The sequence below is a fragment of the Anabrus simplex genome, chromosome 11 (assembly GCF_040414725.1).
Source record: "Anabrus simplex isolate iqAnaSimp1 chromosome 11, ASM4041472v1, whole genome shotgun sequence".
Classification (NCBI taxonomy): Eukaryota; Metazoa; Arthropoda; class Insecta; order Orthoptera; family Tettigoniidae; genus Anabrus; species Anabrus simplex.
Genome location: NC_090275.1, coordinates 10,633,518 through 10,660,509, shown reverse-complemented (window position 1 = coordinate 10,660,509; position 26,992 = coordinate 10,633,518). Strand labels below are relative to the sequence as shown.

At 38.4% G+C, this 26,992-nt stretch overlaps 1 protein-coding gene across 2 annotated transcripts in view; it reads left to right on the top strand.

Annotated features, from left to right (window-relative positions):
• Nucleotides 1-1,116: 1,116 nt before the first annotated feature.
• The window catches only part of Atf3 (Activating transcription factor 3), a 166,286-nt gene continuing 140,410 nt past the window's right edge, over nt 1,117-26,992 (top strand). For both annotated transcript variants that reach the window (XM_067155775.2, XM_067155774.2), the window contains exon 1: nt 1,117-1,495. The gene's annotated coding sequence lies outside the window, so the exon portion shown is untranslated. The remainder of the gene's footprint in view (nt 1,496-26,992) is intronic.

Sequence of the window (26,992 nt, the reverse complement as noted above, 5' to 3'; positions counted from 1 at the left end):
ATCAGCTTGCATTCGCCGGATAGTGGGTTCGGGCCCACAGTCGGCAGCCCTGAAGATGGATTTCCGTGGTTTCCTATTTTCACACCAAGCAAATGCTGGGGCTGTTTAATTAAAGCCACGCTACTTCCTTCCCACTGCTGACCTTTTCCTATCCTATCGTCAACATAAAACATATCTGTGTCGGTGTGACGTAAAGCAACTTGTAAAGAAAAAGGTCATACCCGAGCCCGTAGAGAAGCGGAACAAGCATTGAACATACATACATACATTATTATTATTATTATTATTATTATTATTATTATTATTATTATTATTATTATTATTATTGGCTCTGATCCTAATTTATTGGGCCGACACGTGATACGGATTTTTGGTCCAGTTTTACGGTCCGATGCCCTTATGTCGCCAATGTGGGGGATGTATTCACTTATGTGTGTTTCTGCTGTGTGTTGTGTGTATTTGAAGAGAAGTGCACTGGGACGAATCCTCGAGCAAGAGGAATTACCTCTAAGTAGTTAAAATCCTCGGCCCGCCCGAGAATCGAACCCGGGGCCCTCTGAACCGAAGACCAGTAAGCTGACCATTCAGCCAAGGAGCCGAACATTATTATTATTATTATTATTATTATTATTATTATTATTATTATTATTATTATTGCCAGCAGCTCGATCATTCAAGTGGTTCTCAGCACATGTGTGATGCAGCGCCAGATGAAATGTAAACTTAACTCTTCTCTTTCTCCTTGCCGGGTCAGTTTTCTGGTCGTCTCTTTCACCCAGTGTTCGTGACCGCACGCCTGCCACCCACAACACAAGACATAAACAAGGCGGGGGTGGAGGGGGTAACTTTTCAACCGTCAGACCGTCACTTCGCTTCGCGCCACAATTCGCTTCCCCCACTCCCCTCTTAATTCTCTATCATAGAGCGGAGATCGTGCAGTGAGACAGAGAGAGGCGAACAAAACTAATCTACACTCCTTTCCTCGCTTGTGTTCAGAGACCAATAGCGGCGCTGCATTACGTAATGCTCCACCAATGCCAGCGCGCAGATATGACATCAATGTCTATTTTTAGCTGGTATATAAGAGTGGGCGCTTGGTTTGCCGTAGCCGGTGTCTGTCCGACTGTTGCATAGTGAAGTGTTGTTGATATTTTCTAGTGGTGGTGGTTGGGGTTGCGTTGTTTTTAATTATATATTTTATTAAAAAATAATTCCGGTGCTGTTGTCGCTACATCGGGAGATGCTTATTTCTTTGCCATGTTTTAACCAAAACGGTGTGTTTTCTCTTTTATCGATCTCATCACCATTATCAATTTTATCTCCCGATAATAATAGTTACCGCCAAAATTCTCGGTTGTTTATCTCGAAATCTTGTTGTTCTCGCCGCATATTATCAACACAACAGCTACAGCAGCAGAAGAACAACAGGTGGGCGTTGGTACAGCCACTCACCGCTGAGAAGCTACAGGTGGTGGATTTGGTTGTCACTAAAAAGGTAGGAATAAAACACACATCCTACCGCTTTGCCCGCCTGCTAAAATTCACTAATGCAATGGTTAAGTTTTCTTGCAAATAAATGTTCCTTCTCTCTCCTGTCTATCCTCTGCCTAAGAAGTTGGAGTGGACCTTGAGGAAAGTTAATCATCTGACGAGCGACTATGAGAGCAGAATTCTAATGCTAATTAAGTCAGAGCTTCTTCTTTTTTTTAACATGTCCCGCAACAAGACCATACATCATTCCGTCCACGTCTCACAGTTTTATGCATGCCAATAATTTACAATCTAGTATAAAGTTACACAGTTTTAGAGGTTGTTACTAGCGATACTACGCACATTTGTTTATTAAGACATGCACATGTGCATCTTCAGTTTTCATGACCTGTAAGCCACTTGTTAATGTTTTCACATTTAGATAAAATGCGATATGAACGCGAAACCGATCATTTTTTTTCAAATACAGCTTTATTTATTTATTTATTTATTTATTTATTTATTTATTTATTTAATTTTTCTTCTGAGGAGTTTTGCCGAGGATTTTGTGCGATTTTGGATTGTTTACAAATTAATGTTGTAGGCTGTTAAGCTCAAATACCCAGAGTTTGTGAAGCAACTGCGCGGTGTGGTTGGTGTCCTGCCGCCACTGTAGATGCTGAAATGTATTTCAGTAAATACAGTTTAACTGTAAGCGATAGGAGAACACAAATGAGATATATTCTATGATTTCCTTCAATGCTTCACGAACATGGCTTCAGTTAATTTTGTATATTTTTATTACTCTAATTTTTGCGTGAATGTAAATTTGCTTTTTTTTCCTTATGTTTTAATCAATGACCATTTAAAATAGTTGTACATGTTAATTATTTTAATGTAACTAAGTCGCTGCCTATTTAACAGAATTAACTCAGCTTCTAAGTTTTTTTCAAAACTTCTAAGACGATAAATTACAAATAACTAACGCTACAAAAAAAAAAAAAAAAAAAAAAAAAAAAAAAACTAAATGCACAAACTTAAACGATAAATTTGTGATGCTAAAAGTTACCACCCCTGAATGTAATGACCAGAATATGCTGTCACACTTAACAAATTAGCTCATTAAACTGCGCAATGGCACGGCGGATACCATTAATTACACATACTAAGAGTGCATGTTCCGAACGTTTTAAATAATTGCTGACAATATTTCCTCCAAAGTAAAGAAAGCGTGGTCTTCCTCCTTTCAGTGCAGATTATTTCCAAACCAGAGGCAGTAGTGGCACGTGTCCTCGTAGACGTGGAACAACTGGTGCTGTACGAGGAAACTCGTAGATTTGTTTACAAAAGAATCCAGTATCGGTTGTTGAATATTTGGGAGGATGACCTTGAGCCCAGCACTTCCTTCTCTTCTTTATGGCTTTACGATATTTTAACAGCCGTATTTAAAAAAGGAATGCTACGAACGACAGACTGCAGTCTTCTCCAGATGTCAGCGATTTAACCTTACAATCTTCTTTCTTCCTCGGCATTTTCCCTATGATCTGGGGTCGGCATTAATGTGTTTTAATCCCTGTTTTATGATCGGATGCCTTTCGTTACACAAATCCTATTTGAACGTGTTGTATGCAATTGAAGATATCCAGTCACGAGGTAAAGTAATTAACAAACGCTGCTTAAATCCCCATCCTGACCGGGAATCGAACCCGGGGCTATATGAATCCAAGGTCACTATGCTGGACTTCTATTTTTCTCTTTATCTCGAACTCGGTCATTTTTGCAAGTTGCTTTACGTCGCACCGACATAGATAGGTCTTTTGGCGACGATGGGATAGGAAAGGGCTAGGACTGGGAAGGAAGCGGCCGTGGCCTTAATTAAGGTACATTTGCCTGGTGTGAAAATGGGAAACCACGGGCTGCCGACTGTGAGGTTCGAAGCCACTATCTCCCGAATACTGGATACTGGCCGCACTTATGCGACTGCAGCTATTGAGGTCGGAAAGTCGGTCATTTGATGGCGGTAGCATAATTAAGTAATGAATTTAAAAGGGTATCGGAAAGTATAAGCCCGATAATAAAAATGTTAACTTCCTAGCTGAAATAGACTTCAATACGGAAAATACCACGTGCAAAACAATTTCTGTCAGGTTCTTCAAATTAAGAGGAATATCTTGGAATCTCTCGACATTTTACTTCTCAGCACTCACTAGTTCCGAAATGCATGGTCCAAATTTCAGCATTCTGTGTGAAACAGTTCCTAAAAAAATATCCGAAAGTATAGTACCAAGAAAATGTAATAATAATATAACTTTTACGTCCCACGAACTACTTCTGTTTGAACACCTTCAAATACCAGCGGCCTCTTAGAACTTAACATCGCACAGTTTATTTCTGTGAGAACATTATTATTTGTCTTACGTCGCAGCGGCACAGACAGGACTTATTGCAAGGAAGTGACCGTGGCATGCATTTGCTTGGTGTGAAAATGGGAAACCACGGAGAAAACATCTTCAGGGCTGCCGACAGTAGGGTTCGAACCCACTATCTCAATTACATGACAGCAATGTGGCCCGAACTACACTCGGTTTTGTAAGAACTAAATACGAACATAACATAATAAAAACCTACAGTTATACCGTTTTCTTCTGGCGGAATTCATTGCAGTAAAAACAGAAATGCATTTTTGATCATTCCACACTTCCCGCTTCTCCTAGCTTGAGAGATTGTTATTTGAGAAAAAGAAATGTCACACATTTGTACGGCTCGGACACATCTTTCGTATGACGGCCTCTTAATCTCTTCTTACACGTGCCACTGGACTGGGACTACCAGAATAACTTAGGCGAGCAACATGAAACCCGCCAGGCAACCCCCAAAAATACTCTTGACAGATCATCCAGTGATTTCCTTTTGGCATTTTTTATTCTCTACAATTTGTCAAGATCTTACAAAGCATTAACTTATGAATCTTATATTTTTCTGATATAGACGTGTCTTTGAACAGACTTTACTTCATGCACAGACAATAAGAAATTAACATAAGTGTTGGCTTTTGAAATTAAATCAATATTTAATATTGAGAAATTAGACGTTACGAACGAAATGACTATTAGGGAGTTAGGAAAACGTATTTTTATGAAATATGCAGTTCTGTTTTAGATTTCGACCTGATTTAATCGTGTCTTTTAAAGCCCATTAAAAACTAAATGCATTCATCATGCCCTTACGTCAACGGAAGTCTGGTAATCCTACTCACAATATGTGTAAAGGAAGAAAAATACATTTGCGATGACAATGTAATTGATTGGTTCCTCCACCAACTAAGCAAAATCCCAAGATTTATTCAGCACATGAAAGGAAACTATCAGTTCATGACTTAAACATTCTGGAAAGTACTGACTTATCATAATACTTTCAATGATTTAATTACGTTAGGGCAATAGATTGTTACGCCTCCAAACCTCTGTGAATTAAGTACACATCTCGACAATTCTCTCTTTCCTACTAACTCGGTGGCCTTATCATGAAATCATGAACAGCCGAGTCTTATCTATCGTCGCCTTGCTCCTCTATCGCTCTAACCCTCCATTCTTGCTACAATATCCGTGAAGGACTCCAAATCTATATCATCCTACCAAAGTTTCTATTCTCTCTTTCTTGCTGTAACTAAAATTGCACCTCGAAACAATCTGAAATATTGCAGCGAAATTATTTTACTTCAATATTTTAGGGAGATGACCTGGAAGATGTGCCAGATTTTCACTCAGAGTTTATCCGTTTAAAAAAAAATATTTTTTATAATAAGAGAAACACATTCTGCTATTTATACTGCAGGATATCGTCAGGTATTTTCTTAACACGTGGCCTGTATCGATAGGAAGAGATGCATCGCGCGGCGTCGTTCATATGTCTTCGAGACATGTTGGCTCAGCAAAGAACATGAAGCCTGCGCGAAGCAACCCGAAAGATATTCTCGACAGATCGTCCAGGGTATTCGATTTTTCTTCTGAGGAAAATAATATCAGATCTTAAATTGTATTATGTAACAATAATAATGAGAAATAGCGGGATTAAAAAATTAATCAAAGTGATTTTCAAACATAATTTCAACTAGATTTGTTTGAAGTATTTCAAAAAGAATTTCGAACTCGAACGCTTACGAAATTTCGTTTAAATTTTTATCATTATTATTACCATCATCTTTTGCAACGTTGTGGTAAAAGTACTTACAGTTCACAAGTGTTGTAAGAAATTTAATTTGAATAACCAATTTATTGAGGACATTGGGTTAGCAGCCCTGAAAGGCTCTTTAACAGTAGTAAGAACTCATTTATACTCTTAGCTATATCTTTATCCTATGAGTTCCACATGGATTTCAAAATTATTGACTGAAACGATTTTTATTAAGTAATAAGTAGACTGGAATACAATATTATACCAATCATTTACAGACATATTTTATACGACCCTTGTAGTTGTAAGCTTCGTCGTTTTGGCAGTTTCCAATTGGGGGGGAGCAAAAATAAATGTATTGCTCTCTAATAATAATAATAATAATAATAATAATAATAATAATAATAATAATAATAATAATAATAATAATAATTTAAAAGATAAAAGTATAATAATCGTAAGGCCTATGTCACATAACGCCAGAATAAACGTAATCTCTCTCGGCGGCTACGGCTGAGGTTTTTTAATGAATTCTGTTGCGTAGACACCAAATATGTGACTAGAGATCTTTTACATGCCGGCATCTTACGACATGTAGTTGTTCCGCCCTTCAAAAATCGCGCTACCTCTGCCGGATTTGAACCCGCTGTCTTGGGATCTAGAGGCTGACACTCTACCACTAATCCATAGAGGCAGGTTATTCTAAAATAACATGTGCACTAAGAATAGCAAAAGCCTCGAAATTTTGTTCTAAATTTTAGGACATTTTAGTGGCTTTTTCGATTTTAACATTAGTAAATTAGATAACCGAGTATCTGTTTACTAGAACGATTGAAAATTACATGCATGTTTCAGACACATTTGAATCAGCTATTTTTAAAATTCCGTAAGTCACCCATTTCCTCCTTTTCGTTTTATGGGAGAAAATGAAAGTCTCAACGTTCAGTTTAGAAATACCGCAAGTCTGGTGAATCGAAAGGATGTGGATTATTAAAAAAATGAAGGATGCCTACCTAATGAAGAGGGGAATTCAAAGATTCTGGAAAAATGGGAATGATTGTTTCATCCATTTCATACAGAGCATTATCATCTCATTTACATAGCATTTTCACATTTTCTTCTTTTTGGTATTTCTATATTATTTGTTCAAATAATTTGTAAAAGCCACCTATAATTGGAGCGTGCCTCTGTTGGTGGCACATTTATTAAATAAATAAATAAATAAATAAATAAATAAATAAATATCACAGACACTTATGTGTGGTTTCATACGATCGCATTATTTTCTGAAGTTTCTCAGCATATTTTATTAGGTACTGATGTCAATCATTTCCGGAGTCGGCGAGCAAAATATTTTAACAAATTATTTTGATAAACATGTACTAATTTATTGTTTATTTAAATATAATGATGACAAGTTTGTCATTCGTTTTTTAAATACTCTTAAGTCATGAACTTCTAAACCAGTCTAGCAGAAATGTTAACACTTTATACGAGTCCATTCCATGGTTTCTTCAATAACGATTTCAGTTTCAGTAGCAAGAAAAATATATAAATATAGTGCACATTATTAATTTGTCACGTTTTTCGCAGAAGTTTCACAATTCTTGATTACGGGGTTTAAAAAAACAAGACCTTTATTTAAATACCGTAACATATTATATTTCAAAACTACATCGGCTTGCAATTTATGCAGAAAACTATGGGATTTGTGTATTTTATATAATAAAAATCACTAGGACGTAAATTTATTTTTCAAGAACCTCACTTTTAACTACTGGAATTCGAATGGCCATTGAGAAGCTGTACCCATTTATCATCCCAAGTACAGTTCAGATTTGATGCGTTGCTAGCGGCTAAGTCACTCTCTTAATCACGTCCGCTGCGCAATTTCTGCGTGACTACGAATAAGTAACAGAGACGGAAACGTAGAATGTTGCAACGCTAAACAAGAAAAAGCTCTCATTTTCCTTTTCAGAAAATGTTTTCTTCATTTCCAAGGATCGTAAACTGCATTCAGTCGCAGTATTTTGTCATATTTTGCATTGTACTATATTAAATGTGTTCATTTTTCGAATCGGACCCTGTATCGCGCCAAGTAGATCAGGGCCGCATGTTCTAGCGAGTCCAAACCTGGAAGGGCTGATTCGAGTTTCGAAGGGTGGAAAAAGTTCTTTCGACACTCCATGAAGTAAAATATCGGCATGTGAAAGTTCTCCGGTGACACATTTGGTGTGTACACGACAAAGTTAATTAAACTCAGCCCAACAAACGGAACCTCGAAATGAACAAGCAGGTAGCCTGGACTGTGTCAAATGAAGGTACCTGAACGTGACGTGGTATCTGAGCCCTTTACATTGTTAGGGCCTCATTGGACCACGTGTCCTCTGACCAAGGATGTCGTTTCGCTGGTTTGACCTCATCTTCAGTACCTTCCAGTCCTGGATTATTTTGTTTAAATATGCGTCTATCTAGGACATCTTGTTCCGTTATCCCGCTCAGCCTCAAATCTGAGATTCCAGACTTGTGTTAGGATCTACGGTACACATGACCGAAGAAAGTCGGCCTCCTTGTCCTGCTGAAGTTGGTTACTTTGCCCACCTTGCTATGCACTTTATTTTTTCTGATCCTCCATGTTCCCTCCTTTTTGACGGATCCTAAGATCTTTCTCCCTGTCCTTCGTTCTAATTCCTCCAGTTCTCATTTGAGGTTTTATTTCTCAAACTATGTTCCTGACGCATATAGAACTTCTGGTCTTACGATTGTCTGGTAGTATTGGAATAATAATGATGATAATTATTATTACTATTTAACATAAAAACTTTCCAGGCTGTCGAATACACAGTAACAACAATATAAATTATAACTAAACATACCTGTAAAAATACACACCAGTATACAAAAAATGACGTTCTACAAGAACATCTCAGATTCTGTCAAATCGCTTAAAACATGCTTATATATGTACAGTAGGCTATTGTTTACGTTGCGTAAACTTGTCAACAATAGAGGGTTAGGTGATAATATGAACAAGTATTGACATATAATGAAACAACTTCTGTACTTATCTAGAGTGCCGATGCTAAGTCCGTTGTCTCCAAACACTATTTCAGGACCCTTTACGCAAGTTTACGCAATGTAAACAATACTGTTCGCATGTTTTAAGTGATTTCATAGAATCTGAGGATGTTCTTGTAAACGAAACGTGCAATTTTTTGTATAATAGTGTGTATTGTATGTTTATAGTGTTATAATAATTTATATTGATGTTGTTGTGTGTTTGACAGACGGGAAAGTTTTTATGTTACATTTTACCAAGTCGACACCCGAAAGTATGGCTTCCTTCTTAACATATTATTATTATACAGTTATTGACAGTAACGCCAGATCTGCTAAGGATATTCATTTCCATTCTCTTACTCGAAGTAAGCCTTTGTGCTGTGGCACAAAGTACTTAGGCTGTTGCTTTCTCCTTGGCCTTTGTGCCCCATATTGAGCGGCCATTTCTTGCCTGCCTGTGCCACATCACCAACAGCGCTCACATTTTCACGTTGCTAGACCCGCACCACGGAGTGACTGAGTGTAATTGAATATGTACTCATATTTCAGAGAATATATTAAAGATAACAAGCCCGATGCTAGGGGGAAAAAACGTAAAGCTAATAATGCGATTGTCTTGCCTCATCAAACATTAATGATCACTTTTAACTTAATAATTCATTTTCTTGGCTTCAAAAGTTCAGTTATGATATGATGTTTCTCCTGGAGAAAAGTGATTATTCTTTTAAGGAAAACCATTATACTGTACTGTCGAATTTTATTTCTTGATAAACAACAGGGTTGTTCATAAGGTTGACTTTGCGAGTACATTAAAATGAGTTATTGCAGATTTATAATCAGTTAATCGATCAATGAATCAATGAATCAATAAAATCATTCAATCGTCATCATTGATCTGCATTTAAGCCTGTCACCCTGGTGGGAGATTCCGTATCAGTTCTTTACCTGTCCTTTTCTTAAATTATTTCAAAGAACTTGGAAATGTATCAGACATTCCCCTTGATAAATTATTCCGTTCCCTAACTCCCTTCCCTGTTAATGACTATTTGCCCTAATGTGTCCACTTGAATTCCAACTTTATATTGTGATCTTTTCTACCGGTACCTTTAAAACTTCTACTCAAGCGTATTCGTCTAGTGATGTCATTCTACGTCGTCTCTTTTGACAACTCGGAACGTACCGCTTAGTCGAACAGCTCGTCTCCTTACTTCGAAGTCTTACCAGCCCAATGCTTGCAACATTTTGTAACACTACTCCACCCAGAACAGATCGTGTTGCTTTTATTTGGATTTTATCCAATTCTCGGATCAAGTAGTCCTGCGGTGAGTCCCATACACTGGAACCAGACTCTTATTGGGGTCTTACCAGAGATTTATACCCCTTCAGTACCCCCATAACCATGTGAAAAGATCTGTAACCTCGTTAATGTGATTGCCTCAATAAAAATGTTTCCTTATGTTAACACCAAGGTACTTGCAGTGATCCCCATGAGGTATTTGCACCCCATCTGCATAGTAATTAAAACTGAAAAGACTTCCCCTGTCGGTAAAACTCAACTCTCAACCTGACTTTTCGTCCCGTGTATCATCAGACCATTGTCTGCTCTCCACCTAACAACATTGTCGAAGTTTTCTTGTAGTCTCTCATAAACATATAACTTATTTATTACAATATCTGTCCCAAAAAGCCTTACCTGTGGTTGCAGTTCCTGACTTAACTTCATCACCACATCCCACTTAATCATTACTGGATGAGACAATACTTTACCTACTCTAATTCTCTGAGTTGTGTTTTCTAGTCATTTAGCCACCCATTCAGTCAGTCACTCTTTTGTCTAGTCCAATAGCCCTCATTTCCATCAACAGTCTCCTCCATAATCTTCCCTGTCAAAAGCCTTGGATAGGTGAAAGGCGATAACAGTCCATTTGACCTACTGGACCCTACAAGTTGAGCCTCACTCGAATAATGACTGGATGACGGCTGGGGATTGCGTTTCCTGTCAATGAAAGCTCTACCGATTTTTCATTATATTTATAAAGCGTGTGTTAAGTTACGATAATGCTATCCATGAGATTCGTTTGAATTTCGATTGCAATAGCATCAAAAATCAATAATAATAGCATAAACAAGAAACTTGAAGGTCTACAGAGGTTTTTGAACAAAAAAATGAAGACAGACAAGACGTGGACCGACGAACGGGATGAAGTTCACTGAAGGAGGATGCGAGTGTTAAAGCTCAGGACAGAAAACGGTTGAAATATCTGGCCGAAACGAAATAATAATAATAATAATAATAATAATAATAATAATAATAATAATAATAATAATAATAATAATAATAATAATAACTCAGTTACCGCCTGAAGGTATTTTGATTTTATGCGCTCTATGTTACCTGCCTGTAAATTTCGAGGTCCCGTTTTATTCTACCAGGTGGATCACTGTTGGGCGATGTATGGGCGACTTTTAATTAATATCGCCAGAGAATTTTTACATGCCGATATCGTACGGCATGGAGTGGCGAATGGATTCTTTCCAGCTCTTCAAAAATCCGACTAGCTCTTCCGGGTTTGAACTCGCGATATTTGGATCCCGAGGCCGATTCTCTACCACCGATGCACAGAGGGAACTTTAAAATCATTAATTATTAATGTATATGATTCGTAGCAATTAGATTACATGTATTTTCACCACTTTTAAGAAAAATTGCTTCGTGGATTTCATATGTAATTGTAACACATTCTATTACATTTTTCAGTAATTTATATGGAATTAAAAACTGTTCTTGATCGTATCACGTTGATCCAGTTTAAAACAAAAAGTTTAAGATTAGGTAAGTTAAAAAATATCAGCATTAAAGGCCAGTGTTGCCAACTCAGCGGATTTTTCGCTAAATTCGGCGGATTTTTAAATGGAACAGCGGATACATTTTCCATTTAGCGGACAGCGGATTTTTTGACGGATTTTCAAACTTCTATTAACGATTTTCAGCGGTAACAATATCACCTTTCATCACCACAAGAACTTACTACGGTATAATAGTCTACTTAATCCCATTGCATTGAACTACCGCGCGGTTTCTAGACCAGCCTCAGTCGTTACTGTACTCTTGATGAGCCGGCTAGTGTCGTGTTTGACATCTTTTTGGTACGTCAATATGTCGAAAGAAAAGGTTGAAGAGTATAGTCAGATATTTCGTAAAGAGTGATTAAATAATTAAAAGACTAGTTGGTTGAGCTTCCCAGTATCCCAACCACGGACGGTGCAGTGCGATATAAAGGCGAAATTGTAAGACATTATCTCTTTCCGCACTTGTCAAAAACAATGAAAAGACAGCTTTAAATGAAACCACAGGACCTCAACCCAGCACATCTGGTTCAGAGCATATAGTGCGGGGAGGAGAAGATGATGACCTCCTGTTCTGAAACGTGAATGTTGAGTTAATCTACTCTATTAAACAGCTTGTATATGCTGTTTTGCTTCAGTTCGAAATTGAGAGGAATTTAGCGGTTTTTCAAATACAATTTAGCGGAGAAAATACTTATGGGTTGGCAACATTGTTAAAGGCATAGGTCGGCGTTAAAGATGGCGGCCATCCAAGTCAAGGTAGAACTTGGGAGTGCAATTTTTAAGTGCCATTGGTGTTACTCGTCCAGATGTCATAAGCTTCCGGTTCGCACATGGAGAGCCTTTAGACTTCTCGGTCATGACATGAAACATTTTACTACGTTGATAATTTATAACGTTTCAACCAGCAAATATACTGGAAGAACTTTGAGACTTAGGATTGAGAAATTTTATCGGGTAAACTTATCGGAATTTCTAATTAATTAAGTGACAACAATGAGTGGAAACCAAAAGGCAACAGTAAACCATCTGCCGTCTGTATTAATAAAAGCAATACATTGTATTAAACCAGCGAACCATTCCGGGTTCGCACGGGAGCAAGTTATGGTGATAGATGATGTTAGCTGTGTTCCTCGTGATGAATGTACATAGTGGGAGTGATTGATTGATACATTGTGTCAAAGATCGTCATGTTTTGAGAAATATTTTCGTAACCGTTACTCAAATATAATTAACAAACTGGGGCAAATATTTATTTATAAGGGCATGGAATAGAATAACTTATCAAGGGAAATATTTGATAAATTTCGGAAGTTCTTTGAAACCGTTTAAGAGAAGCCAGGATAAACAATTGATAGGGAATCTGCCACTCGTTCGCGAAAGTAACTTGCACAGACAACAAACATCTACCGGGGACTTTATTTTATGTAGCCGCTTTTTCTCTTTCCTCATATCCCGATTCGCCAATTTTATGTGTTGCAGACCGATCATTTTAGTGAAACAGAGACGGTCAATATGTTACTGTCGTTGCCAGAGAACAGCATGGCCCATGATTCCTACTCCCCAGTTCTGATATCCATAAAGATTCCCGCAGGCAGCGAGTGAAATATCTTCAAGGCTTGCAAAACAAACCTCGCGTCGCATGAATATTTACAGCGGTCCTTTTCTGTAGTCACTGTTGATTTATTCTCCGTGACATTCAAGTACCGTATTGAGTTAGCCTGCGAGCACAGCGCTCCTTGAGATGACCGTGTCTGAGCTCAGAATGAGTGAGGCGGATCATCACCACCATCATCCCGCTATCCCCAACTAAGGAGCGTGTTTGAATCTATGCAGTACAATGTTTCTTCTTTTCTACCCAGTATCTCTTCATCCGTTCACTCAGTTCCTTTCTGCATTCTTCTGTCCATCCTGGATATTTTCTTTTAGGTTCCTCTGCCAATGTATGTTTCCATACTGAGCTTCTAAATGCTGTTCTATCTTCAATGATTTCTTCGGTATTGCCGGTTTCTTGTAGATCTTGGTTTGAAATTGGTGCGGTTTTTTTTAAGGAATGGCCCTGGCCTATTGTTAGGGGCTGCCTGGCAGAGGCGTGCACGGTTCATCCGGAAGAACGTCGAAAATTTAATAAACGAGATGTCCACCTCCGGAGGAGCATATGGCTTGAGGTTCACTCAGCCTTCACCAAAAATGAATACCAGGTTAATTCCCAGCGAAAAAGGCGGCCGGGCGTAGAGCTAACCACTCTACCTCACCAAGTGCCAAGGTTACGGATGGTGGAAGACTTTACCTTCCACCCCTCCAAGGGCCTTCATGGCCTCTACGGTTATTGCTTTGCGTATCGTTATCCCCTCTGCATAGGTGTCCGTAGAATTCTAATCGCCTTTTTCAATAGTATCTGAGATTTGATCAATTTTCTGCAGTTTCTTTTTCATCCGAATTCCCTTTCGTATTTTGGTCCTAGGATTTTTCTGAGAATGTTTCTCTTGTGTATTTCGATGTTTCTTATTTGTGACCTGCGGCCGATTATTGCACGAAGTGCCTCTGGTTTGATCATGGTCTAGCAGTAATTTTGCATTTTTTAATATAGATTTTTTGTTGTATTTATTTCGGGTGATTTTGAAAGCTCTTTGTAGTATAGCACTTGTTTTTTGGCGTATTATTATTATTGCTACTGTAGTATAATAATAATAATAATAATAATAATAATAATAATAATAATAATAATAATAATAATAATAATATAGTTGCATGATCGAGAACTTGAAGTACCGCCCTGTTGAGTGGGTAACACTTTACTCATGTAAGCCGCGAACCATGGACTTCACTGAACTTCCTACTAGTTCTGTGTGTGACTGAGTTCTCGGCTGGGTAAACGCCCGACACTCTATCCCATCATTTAGCTGGACTTGTATTGTAGAAATAAAATTACGACGTACTTTTTTTTTGCTAGGGGCTTTACGTCGCACCGACACAGATAGGTCTTATTGCGACGATGGGATAGGAAAGGCCTAGGAGTTGGAAGGAAGCGGCCGTGGCCTTAATTAAGGTACAGCCCCAGCATTTGCCTGGTGTGAAAATGGGAAACCACGGAAAACCATCTTCAGGGCTGCCGATAGTGGGATTCGAACCTACTATCTCCCGGATGCAAGCTCACAGCTGCGCGCCTCTACGCGCACGGCCAACTCGCCCGGTCGCGTACTTAGGCGAAATTGACCAATGGCGCTATTCAAGCGCGTATTTACGCACGGAGGGCGTAGAAATGAAAGACTCGATACATCTCGCAAACCGAATACCGTCAGGGTCGAAAGAGAATAACAATTGACTAAGGGAGGTCAGATAGGAAATATGTACAGCTAGGTAATGCAACACTCAGCTAAGAGCCAGTGAGGGGCGGCCTATCCTGGGAATATTGTCTTATTTCGTGTATTTCTTCTCCAATTATTTGAGGTCGGCCATAAGCCCAGTTTTACGACCGGGTACCCTTCCTGACGCCATCTCTATGCGGAGGTATGTATTCACTACCATGTGTTTCTGTGCTGTGTTGGATGTAGGGCTATTTTTCTGGGGCGCATATACCTCTAAATTTTTAATGCCCGAAAGTTGAGAAACGTAATAGTTATTTTATATTTTTAAAATGAAATGTCCTATTTGTTTAATCTCTGTAGTCATACTGTTGAGTCGTAGGGAACAGTGTTTCCGGTGACTGGATTCTCCTGAAAGAGCCACAGGGAATGTACTGAACTGTTGGATTGCTCGCCTTGATCAGATAGTCCCAGAAATAACTTTTGGTGAGACAAATAAAATTGTTATGTAGTCCAATTGGGATTCCTGATTGAGAAAACTGTCACGGTTTCCGGGAATTCCGGCATCCGTTCTTCTTGTTGTGAACACAGAGAAGTGTATCCACGAGTAAGTGCAAGCGTAGGATCACATCTGCAAGTGTCTCTACCAGTCTCCCGTTTATCAAGCTGCAGGTTGCAGCTATTTGTGTGGGTTTTGAAAAGAAGACATCTTGTACCGGCCACGAAGAGAGGGAGGGAAGGTATCCACTGCCATCATTCTCCGAGAAGGGACCAATGGTTCGAGTCTCGGATGACAGTATCACTAAACATTTTGTTGTTCAGAGAAATAGACTTGGTTGTATGTAAATGAAGAGACCTGTATTAAGCCCGGCCAGGAATAGAACCTAGGGCCCTTTGAACAAAAGATCGCTGCGATGATCGTTCATCCAACGGGCCAGATTCACATATGAACCATGTTACGAAACAGTAGAGTACAAATCAAGAGATCAGTTTCGAGTTGAAGAGGTGATATGACATAGCTTCAGCCCCGTTATTTTGCACCCTCAATTTATTTTATTCGTTAGGATCTCGAGTGACGTCTTCGCTCTTCCCAATACCTCACCATTCGTTCACTCCTCCTATTTCTCTCCGCTTTTATTCTTTGGATCTTCATCTTAGTATCGGTCTATTTGCGACTTTCGACAAGCTTTTTGTAAACAGATCCATCCTGCACGGTCGTTAGTGGATATTTATCTCTTATGATGCCAAAAGCCTTCCAGTCCTCCGTAACTTCCATCATCCACTTATTTCTCGTTAAGCATGTCGCATTTCATATCTTCTTTGTTAACTTGTTGTCATACATCCTCATCAGATGTCCCACGAAATTCAATCTTCTTTTCCGTAATACACTGGAAATTGGTTCTTCTTTCTCTTATATCTCCTGCCTTGATCTATGCACCCATATTTCACCCTGCATTTTAGTATCCAGTATCTCTCTCAGGATCTTTCTTTCCTCCTTTCCAACTCAGATTATTTGAATAGTCGCTCACAAATATGAGGGGATGGCATAGTATGTTCCACGCATTTAATATTTTATCACACTTAATCATTATAAAACTATAATTCACCTCCCATGAAGATACAAACCCTGTGGAAATGCTCAAGAACATAGGTTCATCTGTTTTTGAGAAAAATGTACCTGCGAGGGACTTGAACTATACCATGAGCTCATTCTTTTCTTCAGCGACTGTACATATTTTCAGCCAGTATTCAGTAAATACAGTACGAGAAACTGATACACAACAAAACGTAAGTTTCTTGGAAAACAAAATAATGATAAAACTACTAAATAGAAATACACCACATTATTCGCATCAAGCTTCCAAGTCCAATGCTGATCACTGAAACAACACTACATTACTTTCTTCTTGTTTTCGTACATATCAACACAATAATCACATTTTCAAAATCCATCTTCATGGTAAAGTCATTTTCTCCTGGTAATATTGTGCGTTTTAATTTTACACAAGATTTAATTCGAAAAAGAACAGCATGAAAGATGCATGGAACACATTTGATACATTGACACACAGTTTTCGACATCTCGTTCTTCTTTTTCCGTCTCCCTTTTGTTTCTTTTCCTGAGCATCTAACAGTCAAAGAATAGTAATAAACACACATCTTGATTCGACTCCCACAACTCGGCCATCCGTCTGGGATGAATATCTCCTGCCGACCCATGGCTTCATCCTCAAAGTCCGATATGCATCACTACCGTCAGGATGGCGAATGGAATCTTCTACGTCCCGGAAGCTTATTGTGAATTTTCGATACATTAAAGAAACCTGGGTGCAGTAATTTATAGGTGCACAGCTACCATCTCCAACCTCAACTCCTGATTGCAGGCCATTTGATTTTCCCACAACTTCTACTTTTCCACATTCTTCTTCATATTCGTCGTCCTCTTCCTCATATTCTGTGTGATTCAACATGTCTAGATCTGATAAGTAAAAGCAAATCCGTCTTATCAACTCTTCCTTACAACCAGTATAATCTATATCTAAGTTGACAAGTTACAGATTGAAATTAAATCACTTAGTGATAAATTCTTGTCTGCACTCTGAATATTATTTAAGTCTTCTTCAGAACACTAAATTAAAAGAAATTCCTTTTTCACGTAACCACTTCCTATCACCATTTTTCTAAAAAATAAGCATACGCAGGGCGCTTATAATTTTAACCGACGTCTTGTTAATCTGCTCTATAATCCTTTCAATTTGGCCTTGTGCCTGCATCATAAACAAGCGTACGATATCAGGCTTTCAGTGCAGAAATACTACCTTCAATTACAAATCGTCTTCGTATCTTCTCAAACGGCGATTGATATACACATCATTGGAGATTGCGATGTTACGTAATATAAAGTAAAAGTTATTCACAATAATTGCCCGTCTTGTTGGTTGTTTCTCAAGATAGTTTAATAAACTGAGATTTTATTATTGTATGTGAATTTGTTTTAGGCCTACCTACGTTTTGGAGATTATACAGCCATTCAGTTATTCATGGTCTTCTTCTAGCTCTATCTCGCGTGCTGAGTCCGCTCCGACAGCATAGTCAGATAATTTAAGCGCTTCTGAGTTGGAGATGTACGTAAAAAAGATCGTTCAGCAGAGCAGTTTGTTGCTGGCGTATTCAAAATAATTCTGTATCTTGAGTGCAGTGCTGATGTTTGGACGAAGGTCCAAACGATATTTGACTCTTAGCATTTGACTTGGCTGTGCCAAATAAGGAAAACGCACATCATCGCCGGAACTCAAAAGAAATATGCTATCATGTAAAACTAATGAAACCGCGAGTTTTACCGTAAAATTACTATTGCGATGAAATGTACGACATGTTATTTGATCATTCACATAAGTTTAATTGAAATCTGAGTTGTCCAACCCTTGTCAGTTACTTACACGGGAATTTCGTCATTTGTTTTATCTCACTTCCACGTGTTGTGTCCTTGGGCATGAAAGTGCCATAAAATGCATTTATCAAATTTAGCACGGTAATTTAATGTTGCGTACTAGACGTTGGCCTTCAGAAGCTCACCTTTAGTGTTTCCTGGAGACTTTTTTTTTCAAGTCTCTGTAACACATTTGTAGTAATCAAAGGTTCAAGCTTTAGAAGCATGTTATACCAGCGGAAGTACATTCTGCATCCTCCAAAACTAGATTTCTTCATTAATATCCTAGCAGAGAAGTTGTATTCTGGTCCTTCCTGTGTTGTAAATCTTTGCTTTTCGTCTTGTTTTCTTTAATAAGTAGGTCGGATGTAAACATTTTATCGCCCATTAAATAAGGAAAGCATCTTTACGTGGTGCTCTTAATTTTATATCTCAATATTTTATTTATCATTTGCGTCAATAGGGACAGTAAAAAGTCTATATTTTTGTTATATTATGCACTTGTAAGATCTACTTTGGAATAAACATCCGTTATGTGGAGTCCTACCACAAAGAAACTCATAAGCCTAATTGAAAGAACCCAGAAGAAGTTTTTAAAATACTTGTAAACAGACAAACTGGGGAATACCCTCAACCTTTATTATAAACTTACTAAAATATTCAGTTGTCAGGAAAATTGAGAAACGCAATTTTTCACCGCGATATGTTTCATGTTACACGAGATGAATTTAATGCAGTATACGAAGAAAAGTTAATGTTAGGCTTGTAGCTCTCATGTTGCAAATTTACTTTTCTGTTGTTGTTTGTTGCTTAGTTGATTTCATTTTATAATATCTTTTAAGTTATATTCCATTATTTTAATATTATAGTGCATACTGTATCTTTTCTTTTTCCTTTGTAACAATTGTAGCCGGCGCCGCGGTGTAGGAGTAGCGTGCCTGCCTCTTACCCAGAGGCCCCGGGTTCGATTTTCGGCCAGGTCAGGGATTTTTACCTGCATCTGAGGGCTGGTTCGAGGTCCACTCAGCCTACGTGATTACAATTGAAGAACTATCTGACCATGAGATGGCGGTCCCGGTCTAGAAAGCCAACAATAACAGCCGAGAGGTTTCGTCGTGCTGACCACACGACATCTTGTAATCTGCAGGCCTTCGGGCTGAGCAGCGCTCGCTTGATAGGCCATGGCCCTTCGGGGCTGTTGCGCCATGGGGTTGGGTTTTTGATTTGGTGAAATAATCGAATGGTTAATATTACATAATTAATTATTTACTAAACAAAGTTAAAAGATTCCTATATTTCTTTAATATTAAATCTGGATGCATGTGTTATTTTCGTTTCGTTTCTGCGTTGTAGTGGCCTTGTTGTATGAACTGTATGTTTTCTTTCTTTTTCCTTTATATGTTAAATATTTAATTTGTAGTGCTTGTATATAGAATGTGCCATGGAATGAGTGAATGATGTAGTTGGGCTTACCGCCTGTATATTCACACTAAATAAATAAATAAATAAATAAATAAATAAATAAATAAACAAATAATTGAAGTGAGAGGTACATTGTTGTATTTTGGGCAGGAAAACTGTCTGATGACCTTGGTAGTAAATATGCTTGTTTCACTCCGCAGTTGAACTAGCTCTAGGTGTATTTTGGTTCGTGTTTGTCTACTCTTTGCTTGCCAATCCATAAAACAGTCCTTGTAGTTGCCACGCCTTGAACAGACAGGAGAGGGGAGTAATGAGAGGGAGGGCCTCTCCTGTCCCTAATCACTTACACATTTAAACTGTATACTAATTCACATTACAAGGAGTTCAGGGCGAGACAACAGTTTCACTGGGATTTTCAATAATTATCCTAATTCTATATCATTATAATTGTTACAACTTACGAAGTGCCTACAGTTGCAAAAATCCACAATAGTAGCCCTTCAGGCGAGCAAATCAATGTTGAAAGCATGCTAGGGATATGAGCTACGAATTTTAGGTGAGTAAAATATAATAAACTATGAGAATATATTCTTAATTTATTCCTAAATATTACAAACCTTCTCTTAATCATCGTTATCCGGTCAATTAGATTAGCAGATTGTCTTTTTTCGACCATTGCGAGCGCTAATGTGAGTCAATGCATTGTTTCACTTAAGCCCTTATTCGGTGTGGACATTTTTCAAAAAATTCAAAAAATGCCTGAGGGTATGAAGCAAGGAACACATTACACAAAGAATAATGTAAATACGCTAATTTGGCTAGGATTTGAATTTTAAAAAGGAAATGAGTAAAGGGTCAAGTGATTTTAGGTGGTTTTTCAAAAAACTGCATTTAAGCGGGAAGTGGTTTTTCGAAATTAGTTTTTTTTTTGTTTGATAGAGCTATCCAAGACACACTATGAAACCTTTCCGTGTCCTTAAGCCCTTCAACTTTCGGCACAATTGAGGAAATTGCATAATCTTACGTTTTCCAACACTTTGTCTGTTAAATGTTTTCAGCATTAAACATTAAATAACTTGTATTTGTATTACATTACGTCCGCCTCCTTCATCTCTGCGATCTACATCCAACATTTCTTTGCCGTCCTTTTTACAAAACCTACAAATTCAGAACGGCTCGAATCACAATTTAAAGTAATTTTAATGTCTGCTTTGATGATGCCCCGGGAAATTCATGTCGGGTGACAACGCTGTTCATGGACAGCGACTCATTTGTCTAATGTGAACGATTTAATAAAGTTGTACTTATTCGTGAATGTCCTACTTTGTTAAGTTAGACAATGCGAGAAACTGCAAAGCCATCGTCGCAAAAGGTGAAATTGGGCGTCGTCCTTCAGTTGTTGTGCGTTTAAAGATTTCTGCTGTTTGAATAAATAAGAAATTGTCGTCCATATTAAAGAATCCTAACCTGACCGATATATTACAATAAATGCTATAGTTTCCTGTGACATAAAATCTCAGGCAATCAACAAGTTGCAATATTGGAGGAACAGCGAAGCCTCGTTCGTTTCGTTCTGCCCCAGCCAGTCCATTTTCTAGATTTTTACCTCGAAAACGACGTTTTTTACTAAAACGAAACCTGAGTTTGAATAATTTCATTATAAAATTCCAAAGGGTCCACAATACTTCTTAAACGTCGCTTTGGAACACACATTTCATGTTTTTCAAAAATTTATTCTGTCATTTCCTCAAAATCGTTATCTACGTTATAGGTTAAAACTGAAATATGTCCAGGATCCCTCTGACTTAATAAACTTAGTATCGCTTAAATGACTATGAATTTCAGTAAGTTGAGCTTCATAACGTTTGTGTGCTTCGCTGTAAAGTACGACTTATTTGTGTTGGAATCCGGGATAAAGTCGAGACAAAGTTCGCTTGAACGTAAGTATTACTATTTGTTTGTTCTTGCAGTATCGCGGGGTTTTCTTTTTTCCTACGTGAGGACGCCATGTTTTTACAAGCTGATGCTCTCATGCGGATTAATTTAGATATGTCACGGGGTCATGTACATTTAGCAACCACTAACTTAATGCATGTATTCGCGAAGATAATGTGAAGCCTCCTAATGTTCAGTAATAATAATAATAATAATAATAATAATAATAATAATAATAATAATAATAATAATAATAATAATAATAATATTAATAATAATTTTGGAAATATGAACGCACTTATGCCATGAAATATGCTGAAATATGACTTACAACTTGACAAAAAAAGACGCAAAAGAAATTAAATATTGTCAAATGATTTTGTAGAAGGCCAGCAGAAAACTGGCCATATTTTTAATATGCCGAACTGAATTGCTCAGACTATAGAGCGCTGGCCTTCTGACCCTAGCTTGCCAGGTTCGATCCTGCCTTAGTTCGGTGATATTTGAAGGTGCTCAAATACGTCAATACGCCAAATTACTGGCACATAGCAGAACTTCTACGGGACAAAATTCCGGCCCGTCGGCGTCTCCGAAGAGTGTTTAAGTAGTTAGTGGAACGTAAAAACGAAGACTATTATTATTATTATTATTATTATTATTTAGGATCGTTTCAACATCCTGTGGGTTACGATTAGACAACTCCCTTGACTATTGATGTTCTTTCTTTTTACGCCAATACTCCTTCATTCCCTGGCTCGCTTTTGCTCGTTCCTCACCCGAGAACACCGTTCTTGTTCTCCTGGGTTTCTCTACGAACAGATCCGTCACCTCCGCAGTTTTCCTTCTGAACACTGTTCTGTTTGTAATATCTCCCTCCTCAATTCCACTGCTGATGAACTTCTCTCAGCCATGGTACTTGGGTCTTTCTTCTTTTCTGGAAGACGAAGATCTTATTTGCTAAGCGTTCCGGTCCCATTCTTCTCAGGTGTTCATAGAATGTCAGTCGCCTTTTTCTTATCGAGGTTGAAATATTTTCGCATTTTTTAATTATTATTATTATTATTATTATTATTATTTTATTCTCTCTATTTTTATAATTTTTTGCTCACTAAAACCGTTACCTTCAAATTTAATTTAATCGAAAATATTTCTGAGGGAAAGAAGTTAGTCACCTGAAGCCGTGGAGGGTGAAATCAGACGGCTGAGAGCGGAATTACGAGTGTAATGAATGAGAGTTTCATTTATGATTATTTTACTTTTCCATTGGGAAATTTGACACTTTCCCCTCCTCTGTATTCTACACGACCCTTCTCAACAATTTGATTTGTATCGTCTGCATTCAAGTGTCATGTCGTTTTGCCATCGACCAAATTTTCTGCTCCATACGTTGTTATGGGTGTCCTTCCCTTTGTGAAACATGGGCAGAACACGCAGGTAATGACAATTTCGCGTTCAAACAAAATAGCTTATAGTAAAGTTAAAATGATGGAACTGCGTTGAAACGGCCCTGCGTACTCTATATGAAAAACCTACAACGTGTTGTCCAGTCAATGACCGGGTCAGGGATGGAATGAATGAAGCCCCCATCTAGCGGCGAGAATAGGAATTGTGGCGGCTGCCGAAGCCTGTCGCACTCCTCTGGGGCAATGATTGACTGACAGATGAAATGAAATGATATTGGAGAGTGTCGCTGGAATAAAAGATGACAGGGAAAACCGGAGTACCCGGAGAAACCCTGTCCCGCCTCCGCTTTGTCCAGCACAAATGTCACATGGAGTGACCAGTATTTGAACCACGGAACCCAGCGGTGAGAGGCCGGCGGGACGCCGCCTAATCCATGGAGCCTTCCTGCGTACTGTATGTATGAATTGTAATCTTCAGTGATATTTTGTACAATTATTTTCTAAGTGTAGACGAACAAAATTACTATCGTAGTAGACACTTAGAAAACAAGATTTATCATTCCAGTTGTGTACCTGTGAAGTATCTTTGTGGTTATGTTGCGTCAGGATAATGTCTCAATGGTTAATTCAGTCAGTACAGTGAAACCCTGCTGTGACGTGAGAAGATCTTGGCCTAAAGCCAGAACGTGTTTTTTTCATCAATTAAAGCTTATCACTGGACATTCGCCTTATGAGGGCTAAGCGATCAACAGTTGAGCTCATGCGCCTTCTGCACCACTCTGTTGAGGGTGAGAGGTTGTGCTCACAGAGTTTGGTGGTGCGGCGCTGTGTCATTGACAGTTCATTTCTAGTTTACAGCAAGTTGATGAGATCATGTGCTCGGCTGCCGCGACATGTTGTCAAAAAATCAAGTGATGTCAAGTGTCCCTGTGGAAAAATCAAATGACCATAACTATGTCTTTCAATAAATGAAAATCAAATTGATAACGATTAATTAATTTGCATCCAATGAATCGTTTTCGAGACACATCTGTTTGGAATTTGGGGTCGACAAGTACATCGAAAGAGGGGAACTGACTCAGAACCTCGAATGAAATAGTTCTCTAGAGCAGCCATTCCCAAATAATCCAAAGGGTCCTCAGTAATAATGTAAGCTGCAAGTATTCAAAGAGCGAGATTGTATTGTACACACACAATTCATTATTATTCTAAATTTATGAACATGTCTTCACTGTTGTATAACTTAGATACAGTAGGCTATATATAATGATGCTAGTTGGCACTATCTTGTGTCTCCACGACTCTGATCGACTTTCGGTTCCATGAAATCCCCTATAACCGTACAATTCCTAGAAAGGAAATACTGCGTTTAAAGATTTTCATGACAACATACCTGAGGTAGTATACCTTTCTCTCACGCAAATGAAAACGAAGAGCAGGAACGGAACTAATGTAGAGTGACTACGCTTGTAAACAGCTCCATCCGTCCCATTAACTGTAGCCTACCAAGCGACTCTTCTCAAGTATGTTTCCAGACTGTTGTAATTATTAGTCAAGTGTCACAATGTTTTGTCATTTCTACGCATATATAAAGGATCATTATGTAAACTAAGTTAGTTTCATTTAAATTTAAAGGAAAGTCAATATTAGTCCTAAATTATACTAATACATTCAAACATTACAAAATTCTGTTTTTTGTTCACTGAATTCAGAATGATCTCTGTGACTGGGGGTTCCTTGGATATGAATGCTATATGTCACACATAAAAGAGTTTGGGAAACCCTCCTCTAGAGTATGACGAGATGAGGTCTCTTTGATAAAAGAGCCTTCTATATGTCTCTCAGGCATGGCCATTCATCCATACACGACATCACAGGTTGCTAGATAAAATTTTATTATTATTATTAACGAAATGCGCATAATGTGGAAAAAATAAAACTATATTCGTACATTACTCTAGTCCTAGTTTTCTTACTGATATTTGTCTTTTACTGCAGATATTTGCATGATATCTTTCGCAATGTTCATTGCACACACACACACACACACACACACAACACACACACACACACAGAGTGTAAGACATTGATGGTGGTGTCTTCCCGATATCAGGATTCGTTTCTTATAACGAGCTAGCGTTATCAGGTCGTTAATTTTAAGTGTAATCCAGATTATATGGATCCAATAAGTTGCTACTGGTAACATTTTGTATAGCTAAGCTCGGATGACCCTTCAGTCATACCTATGTCAAAAATTCGCACTTCTTCGCGGCACATTTTTTGAAATCTATTCAATTTCTTTTGCTGTATATGGCTGAGACGAATTAAGCGACTCCTCACACGACGTGTTACCATGCCGATGCACTTGTTGCCTAGAAATGATTACGCTCACTCCTTGAGAGAGCTGTGTGCTGTTTGTACTGTTTACTAGGTTTAGTGACGTTTATGAGGGGCGTCGCACGGGACTATTTTTGGATCTTCATGTTTTCTAATTTTAAAAAAATGAGTTAAGAACTGGCATCACACAAATAAGGATTTTTGAGGATGATGTTATCGAGTAGTAAATAAGTTAGAGGATTGTGAACGACTTCAGAAAGAACTCGACAATGTCGTGAGTCATTAATTAATCTTATTTGCTTTACGTCGCGCTAACTAGACGCCGAGGTGCTGGAATTTAGTCCCTCAGGATTTCGTTTACGTGCCAGTAAATCTTCCGACACGAGACTGGCGTATTTGAGCACATTCATATACCACCGGACTGAGCCAGTATCGGATGTGCCAAGTTATGAAAAGTCAGGTTGTAAATTTCACTAACAGTGAGAGGAAAAGCCGTGATAGTAGCTTATGGGCTGTTATTATAAGGACATATTTTTATTGGGGTAATCACATTAATGATGTGGTAAATAAACGTTACAGGTGGTTATGAAAGTGAAAGGGGTTGTAAAAGAGAGGGCATATAAGTCTGTGGGAAGACCCTGACTAGAGTATGGGTCCAGAGAATGGCACCCTCAGCAGGACTACTTGATACGAGAAATGGATGAGATCCAGAGAAAAGCAACGCGATCTGTTCTGGGTGGAGTAGTGTTACGAAAATGTTGCAAACTTTGGGCTGGGAAGACTTGGGGGCGTAAGGAGACGAGCTGCTCGACTAAGCGGAATGTTTCGAGCTGACGGTGAAATGACATTAGTAGACAAAAAGGTTGAGTAGAACTTTTTAATGTAGGGATCATCATAATATGAAGATAAAGTTGGAATTCAAGAGGAAAAATTATCATTTATAGGAATTGGAGAATGGAATAATGTATGAAAGGAAATATCCAATTTAAGAACAAGCTTGGCATTCGTATTATTCTTTGAATAACATTATGGACATTATCTGGCTCCTTGTCTGAATGGTCATCACTGTGGCCTTCGATCCAGAAAACCCTGGTTCGATACACGGCCTGGTTGGGGATTTTAACAACGTATGGTTAATTACTGTGGCTCAGGAATTTGGCGTTTTTGTGTCTGCACACACACACACACACACTAAATTCACCGCATTATACATCCCTCTACATAAGGCTGCTGATAGGGAGGGCTTCAGGACGTAGAACTCGGCTTGGTCCACGTGTAGTGTGGGGAAGGAGATTCTGCAGCCGACAAGACTGAACGGTTGACAGTTGATAGCATCCTTACCAGTTCCTGACACCGAAATAGTCCGGACTCTAAAGACCAGGATCTCTTTTACGCTTGTGGAAATACATTTTTACTCCTTGTGTTTTGTATATTCACTGTTCTGTGCGCGTTGTGAAGTTGATAGGCTTAAAGCTGCCCCATTCAGCCCGGAGCTAACCTTGAGTGTGTGTATGACACAACTACGGACAATTAAATGTAATTTCATATACTGACAAGAGTTATGGTTTGCCGGATATGTGACCTGCAGTTGTAGCGGCATTGTGCAACGT